Here is an 8,144-nt window from a genome sequence, read left to right as displayed (position 1 = left end):
CTTTCTTTTCTTTCATTCCACACACATTCTGTGGAAAGTGATAAGATTGTTACCTAATCTTAAACTTTATATGGTAGCACGTCAATCAACTTTACATAGTGCAATGCTAATAAATCTTGGTCCACTATGTTTGTGACTCCTCAGAGACCCAGTGTGATTCTTCTTCAGTGTCTTCACTTAGAGTTGTACATTATTTTATTGCCAGTTTTTATTGTAATCCACTGAGGAATGGGACAGTTCTGTTTTGTTTCTTGGCCAGGAACCTCAGGTCCTGAAAATCTTATAAGAAGACACAATGAAGACAAAACAGGGTTGCACAAAATTATGGCAGAAGAAGAGGAGAGTTCCTCCATCTTCTTTTTGTGCTTCCTGAGTCATTCAAGACTTTGCGCCTCTTAGCATTGCAATTTGATACTTGAGTTTGCTGTCCAGTCCCTTCAATTAGAGAAATGTGGAACAAGTTCTTTCCTTTTTATTCTCCAACTCCAGCTTCTGCACATTCTAATACTTGGCTTTGTCTTCTCAAGCTACCTTTAGAAATCTTCCATTCAGCTCTTTTACTTTCACATGCTTTCAACAGAATGCTGAGATTATTATTGAACAATATCATTAATATCACATGCAAGCAAGATCTCACCGAAAATGATCCAAAAATGATTGGAACAGCACATCAACAGGACACTTTCAGATGTGCCGGCTGAAAGCACTTTGGTTACTTAGTGGCAAGAAGCCATTTTGCAATCTCAAAGGCACATGGTTCTAATCCACCAGCTGTTCTGTGAGAGAAAGATGGGCAATTTGCTCCCATGAAATTAACTGCCTCTAAAACCCACCAGAGGGTCAGCTATGGGTCAGTTCGTACTCAATAGTACCCAACAGATGTGTAGGCTGGGTTTAGAAGAGGCCATGGCACTAGTGACATAGTAGCCAATGTTAGATGGACTCTCAGCTGAAAGCAGAGAGTATGAGAAGAATGTCTATCTGTGCTTCATTGACCATGCAAAAGCATTTGACTGCGTGAACCACAAAAAACTATGGCTAACTTTGAGAAGAATGGGAATCCCAGAACACTTGATTGTGCTTATGTGAAACCTACACTTGGACCAGGAGACCTTCATCAGAACAGAGCAAGAAAACACTGCATGGTTCAGAAAAGGTGTATTCCAGGGATGCATTCTATCTCCTTAACTTTTCAATCTATATATGGAACAGATCATTCATTCAGGAGGCAGGACTCTATGAAGAGGAATGTGGCATCAGGATTGGAGGAAAACTCATCAACAAACTGCGTTGTGCAGATGACACAACCTTGCCTGCCAAAACTGAGGAGAACCTGAGGCATTTGCTGCAGAAGATCAGGGACTACAGCCTTAAATATGGATTGAAGCTCAGCATCAAGAAAACAAAGATTCTCACCACTGGGCCAAATGACAGCATCGTGAGAGATGGAGAAGAGATTGAGCTCATTAACAGCTTCAGTTTGTTTGGCTCCACAATCAATACTCTTGGTACCAGCAGCCAGGAAGTCAAAAGACCAATTGCATTTGTAAAATCTGCTTGTCAGGGACCTCTCCAGAATATTGAAGAGTCATGGTGTCAGTCCAGAGACTAAGGTGTATCTGATCCAGGACACAATCTTTGCAATTACTTGCTAAGCATCAGAGAGCTGGACAATGACTAAAGATTATAGAAGAAGAATCAATGTCTTTGAGTTATGGTACTGGAGAAGAGTATTGAATATATCATGTATTACTAAGAGAACAAACCATGGGACTTCTAAGAGAACAAACAGTTCTGTCCTGAAGAGGGTGAAACCAGGGCTGCTCCATGGCGGCAAGACTTTTGAAGCTCCATCTGACATAATTTGCGCATGTTGCCAGGAGGGACCAGACCTTGTAGAGGAACATAATGCTTGCAAGGGTGGAGGGACAGAGCAAGAGAAGAAAACCTCAGATGAGATGGATTGACTCAGTGATTGGGGTAATGGGGCCAGGTGTGTCAGAGACAAAGAAATTGGCTCAAGATAGAGCAGGGTTCAGAGCTGTTGTACATAGGGTCACTATGAGTTGTAGGTGATTCAATGGCATATAATAGCAACAACGTAATTAATATCACATGCAAACAAAATGCTGCTAAAGGTCTTAAAAATGGCTAAAATAGTACATAGATAACTGCCTTAATTTCAAGATGGATTTAGAAAAGGCGGAAGTACCGGGGACATCATTGCTGATGTCAGATGGACTCTGACTGAAAGCAAAGAATGCCAGAAGAAAGTCTATTTGTACCTACCATATTGACTATTCAAAGTTATTTGACTATGTGGATCATAAGAGATAATAGTTAATTGAAAAGAATGGGAATCAAAGAACACTTACTTACGCTCATGCAAAACCTATACCTAGACCAAGATAGTATTGTGCAAACAGAACAAGGGATCACTACAGGGTTTAAAATTATGAGACGTATGAGTCAGGGTTGTATCCTTTCCCTATATTTATTTAATTTGTATTTTGAGTAAATTATTTGAAAATCTGGACTCTATGAAGTAGAATGTGGCATCAGGGCCAAATGATGACTCATCAATAACTTATGTTATGCAGATGACACAACCTTGTTCGCTAAAAATGAGGAAGATTTTAAGAGCTTGCTGCAGATCAAAGAATATAACCTTCAATATAGATTGCATCTCAACATCAAGAAAACAAAAATCATCACGACTGAACCAAGAGGCAACATCATGATAAATAGAGAAAAGATTCAAACTGTTAATTACTTTATCTTACCTGGATCCACAATCAATACACTTGGTACCAGCAGTCAGGGAAACAGGAGATGTCTTTTCCTAGGAATGTGTGCAGTCAAAGGCTGCTCCAAATAATTGAGGAGCAACAATGTCAGTTGTGGACTAAGGACCACTTGATTCAGGCCATAATATTTTCAGTTACTTTCCGTGCATCTGAGAGCTGGACAATGAACAAGTATAAAGAAGAATTGATGCCTTTTAACTATTGTGTTGGGAAAAAATACTGAATATCCTATGGATTGCCAAAAGAACAAACAGATAAGTCTTGGAGAAGGTGCAGTCAGAGTGCTCCTTGAAGGAAAATATGACAAAACTTCATCTCATGTACTTTGGACATATTACTAGAAGAGAATATTCCTTGGAGAGGGACATCATGCTTGGAAAGGTGGAAGGTCGGTTAGAGAGGAAGACTCTCAATCAGATGGATTGATACAGTGACTTCAGCAATGGACTTACATATGTCAGAGATTGTGATGATGACACAGGATAGGACAGGGTTCAGATCTGTTTTTCATAGAGTCTCTCTGAGTCATGCTAGACTGAAAGACACCTAACAAGACCGACAAGTTGTTCCTGAATACCTTTCTTCCAGGGAGCTCCTTCCTCTCTATTTCCTACTATAGTGAGTAAGAAGTTGAGAAGCCAATCCATAGGCAAGTGGTTCAAAATCACTAGCTACTCCTAGGGGATGAGATAGGCAATCTCAACTTTTTCAATTTACAGCCCCTGAAAAATCCCTTGGAGGGTCTGCTATGTGTCATTTCTGGAAACATGTTGAGTTTCTTTTTAATGGCCTATTTCAGAGTTCAACAGAGTGGGATTGGTGTCGTCTCTGCCTCTCTAGAGTCCAGACCAGTCAAGATATCTCTTGCTCTCTTTATCCACCAGGTACACAAGCCCTCCACCCTCCTCTTGCATACCAGGCTTTGTTTCTTAGTCCCCACATGGGCCTCCCCTAGAGATGGGAAGCCACATCCTGGGCAGAGACTTGATCTTAACTGTTTATGCTCAAGTAACGAGATCTACTAGAAAGAGGGCTTTCATATGCTGGGGGGATTGTGTACCAATGAGGGAGTTTTTCTTTTGCTTTTCAAGGAGAGGAGCAAACGGGGGGGGGGGGTTGTGCGGGGAGAAGGGTGCAACAATGAATGAATGGAATTCCAAAATCTCTGTAGATGTTCATTGAAATGAAACATAAACTAAATTTAAAAAAATCTCAATTCAAAGAAAATAATTTTTTTTAAAAAAAGAATGGATGACCAAAATAACAAAGACCTTGTATCTAATCAAATTGCATCAGAAATGCTTCTTCCTTGGCAAAGAATGAGTTAATCTCCGAAAGTGAGCCTTTCTACACCTGTCTCCCTAATTATAAACGGTGTCTGCTGACTACTCTGGGATAGGCTGGCACAGGGGTGTGGGAGCCCTAGCAGAACAGAGGGGGCAAGGCCAAATGACCACTTCTACCAGGATCTCTTTGGATGAAGGAGGGAGACCTTTTCAGCAGCTTGCTCAGCTTCCATATTCAAATTTCCTGGAAGGTCTGTGTGTCCTGGCCGTGCAGGTGAATATCGTAGAGAGGAAAAAGCACATAGAGAATCCCTAGAGCTTTCACCCACTGTGCTCTTCTCCTAGACATCCCATCCCAGGAAAAAAGGGATAATAATAATAAAGTCATCTTCAGAGAGCAGTTGTGATGATGTAGCACAAAGGTGCATGGAGCAGGCCTCTGTGAACAGTTGTCAGGCACAACTTATGCACAATGGCTTTAATTAAGCCAGAGATAGTGGTATGTGTGTGGAGAGAAGAGTCCTGCGATTAATACCGGGCTTTCTTCCTCTTCATGTTGTTGGTGGAATAGACCTTTTTTTTATAACTATAATGATGGACTCTACTGCAATCCCGAAGGCCCAGTTGCTCCGTGGAAGAAGGACAGGCAATCTTCTCCCATGTGATTAACAGCCTCTGAAAACCCACTGGAGGGTCAGCTATGGGTCCGTTCCGATTCGACAGTACTCAACATCAACAGCAACATGAGTCAGAGTTGGCTCAAGGGCACCTAATAACTATCTACTAGCAGAGGAAGGCCTGGTGACCTAGTGGTAAAAAGCTGCACTGCAATCCCAAAGGCACCATGGTTCAAATCTACCAGCGGCTCTTAAGGAAGATGGGCAATCTCCTCCCAACTAATGGCACACACAACTGCAACAGTGGAAGGTGCTGAACTCACACTTTGTGGGCATCAACTTCATACCAAGCCCTAGGCTACTGCATTACTTCATTAATTCTCATATTTACTGTTCAGTCTAGGGACTGAGCGAAAAAGATGCTAAAATGTTCAAAGAGGTCAAGCCATGCACCTCCAGCTAGTCTCAGTGTCAAAGCTGAGGCAGATTTGAAATCCAGCTCAACCCTCCAACTGACCTACTTCCTTGAGCAAGTCCTTCCCTGCTCCTGCTGCTGAATTCCTCCTTTTCAAGGCACTTCTCTCTATACGCCTGCTCCCTACATGCACCACCTCTTTATCACCACCTCAAGCTGACTGCTCTTGCTGTTATGATTGGAATCAGGATAACAGCATGTATTGAAGCCCACCTTGTATGAGAAGAGATTATATGATCATGTGCTTTTCCTTTTAGACCAGAATCCCTGTCAACAGTTTATTAGCTTCCTATAACACACCCCACAACCAATTTCAGAGCCTCAGCTAAAGAGGAACCCAGAGGAGATACATTTATTAACACGTTGCCGCAAATGACAGCAAAATGTGTTTCTAAGCACGGTAGTCAATTTAAAAGTGTGCGGCAACATGTAAAATGTTCCTCTCCATGCTATCTCTTTGTTCTTTCTCTAAGACATCAGTGAGTCCTACATTACAGCCTGTGCATATACTATTCTATCTGCCTAGAATGAGCTTTCCCTAGATTGTCCCATGGGCCTCTTCATCACTCCTTCAGATCTTCCCTTTCCTAACATTTTTTTTTGGTTGTTGTTGTTGTTGTTAGTGAAACATCACTATTGATTCTCCTACAGGTACTGTTTTCTATAGCGTAAACATTGTTTCATATTAAAAACAAAATATTTAAAATTGAATCATTTGGCCTTTTATCAACTCCCAGTTCAGAATACTTACATCTCTTAATGGCCAGCATCCTCCTGGACCTATTTCAGTTGGGCTTAACACATTCAAGCTTCAGTACAATTTTCTTTGTGGTTTTGGCTTTCTTCTGGAAAATTGGCTTTGTCTGTCCACAGTAGCTATTCTGCTTTCTATCATAGCACCTCTTGCCTTATGCATAGAGGGAATCCTTGCCCTTCTTGTACTGGGTCACTTTGTGTGGTTGATGCTTGCCATATTTCTTATAGAAAGTCCTTCAGGTTTTGGTTTACTGATTATCTCTGCAGCAGAGTTGTCTATACAATGTAAACTGGAACTTCCTTGCCTCACTCCACTTGTACCTATCAGGAAAGCTCCTGATATATATATATATATATATATATATATATATATATATATATATATATATATATATATATTTTAATTGTGGAAAAGGAGACTAAGATGTGTCTGATAGAGGCCATGGTCTTTGCAATTACTTGCTATGCATCAGAGAGCTGGTCAATGGCTAGGGATGATAGGAGAGTTGATGACTTTGGGCTTTGGTGTTGGAGAGGAGTATTGAATATACCATGGACTGCTAGGAGAACAAATAAGATCATCCTGGAGAGGGTGAAACCAAGCTTCTTCTTGGAGGCAAGGATTATGAAGCTCCATCTGACATACTTTGGACATGTTGCAAGGTGGGATCAGTCCTCAAAGAGAGACATCATGCTTGGGAGGGTGGAGGGCCAGTGCAGGAGAGGAAGACCTTCAATGAGATGGATTGATTCCGTCGCTGGAGTAATGGGGATAGGCGTGTTAGAGACAATAAGATTGGAAAGGGCTAGATCAGGGTTTAGGGCTATTGTACATAGGATTGCTATGATTGCAAGCGGCTTGACGGCACATAACAACACCAACAACAACAACAAAACTTGTATAGGGACCCAAGGGAGTAAGGGGTGAGAGCAGAAGGGTGAGGATTCATAGAGGTGAAATCACAGGGTTGCACAATTTGGAGGGAGTGAGTAAAAGAAATGACAAAGATCTGGCAGGGACCAGAAAAGACAAGATAATGGTGGGCATAGTCCAATGGTGATTTTTTTTTTACAAGTTATCTTTTTTATTTGTGGGTTTACTATTTGAGTTTCAGGGAGCAGACTCTGGCTGTTTTGTGCTAAACAGGAGTGTTGAGAGGAAGGAGAAGGGGAGCCCACTTTAACACTTCACTGGTGGTCTTGTGTTGAAGTTGCATCTCTTTTTTTTTTCCCTTTCAGTTAGAAGATATTTTTCATTATGTTTCCTGCCCTCTGAACTGTAAAGTGTTTGTGTGGGTGAATCCAGTGGGAGTGGCTGGCTGACCTTTGAGGCTCCATCCATCATCGCTTCCTTAGTTGGCAGTTATATTTCCCTTTTGTCTCTGGAACTGGGCTCAGGGCTCAGGCTCTGGAACAAGACACAGTGTTCAGGTTACCTGTAGGGAAGGAAACAAACTTATAGAGAACAAACTTATGACCAGGGATGACAGAAGAAGAATTGGTGTCTTTGATTTGTGGTTCTGGAGAAGAGTCTTGAACATACTAGAGACCGCCAAGAGAATTAACAGATCTGTCCAAGAGAGGGTGAAACCAAGCTGTCCTTGGAGGCAAGGATTTTGAGGCTCCATCTCATATACTTTGGGCATGTAGCCAGGAGGGACCAGTCTTTGGAGAAGGAAATCATATTTGGAAGGGTCAAAAACAGCATAGGAGAAGAAGACCCCAGATGAGATTGATTGACACAATAGTTGGGGTAATGAGGGTAAGTGTGTCAGAGACAGTGAGATTGACTCAGGATAGAGCAGGGTTCAGATCTCTTGTGCATAGTGTCACTATCAGTTTTAGTCAACTAATGGCACATAACAATTCCCTTGATGCCAGCAGTCAAGATATCAGGAGATGTGTTGTACTGGGCAAGGCCACTATCAGGGAACTCTCCAAACTTAAGAACAATGATACCAGTTTGAAGGCTAAGATAGATCTGATTCAGGCCATGGTCTTTTCAATTATTCGCTATGCATCTAAGAACAAGACAATGAATGAACATGAGAGGAGAACTGATGCATTTGAGCTGTGGTGTTAGAGAAGAGTACTGAATATTCCACGGACTTCCAAAAGGACAAACAGATATTTATTGGAAGTAGTGCAGCCAGAATATGCCTTGGAGGCAAAGATAATAAAGCTTTATCCTACATTGCTCCGG

This window comes from Elephantulus edwardii, unplaced genomic scaffold (genome assembly GCF_000299155.1).
Source record: "Elephantulus edwardii isolate Elephantulus edwardi_28Jun2011 unplaced genomic scaffold, EleEdw1.0 scaffold00005, whole genome shotgun sequence".
NCBI classification, from domain to species: Eukaryota; Metazoa; Chordata; class Mammalia; order Macroscelidea; family Macroscelididae; genus Elephantulus; species Elephantulus edwardii.
This window is presented reverse-complemented; position numbering follows the sequence as displayed.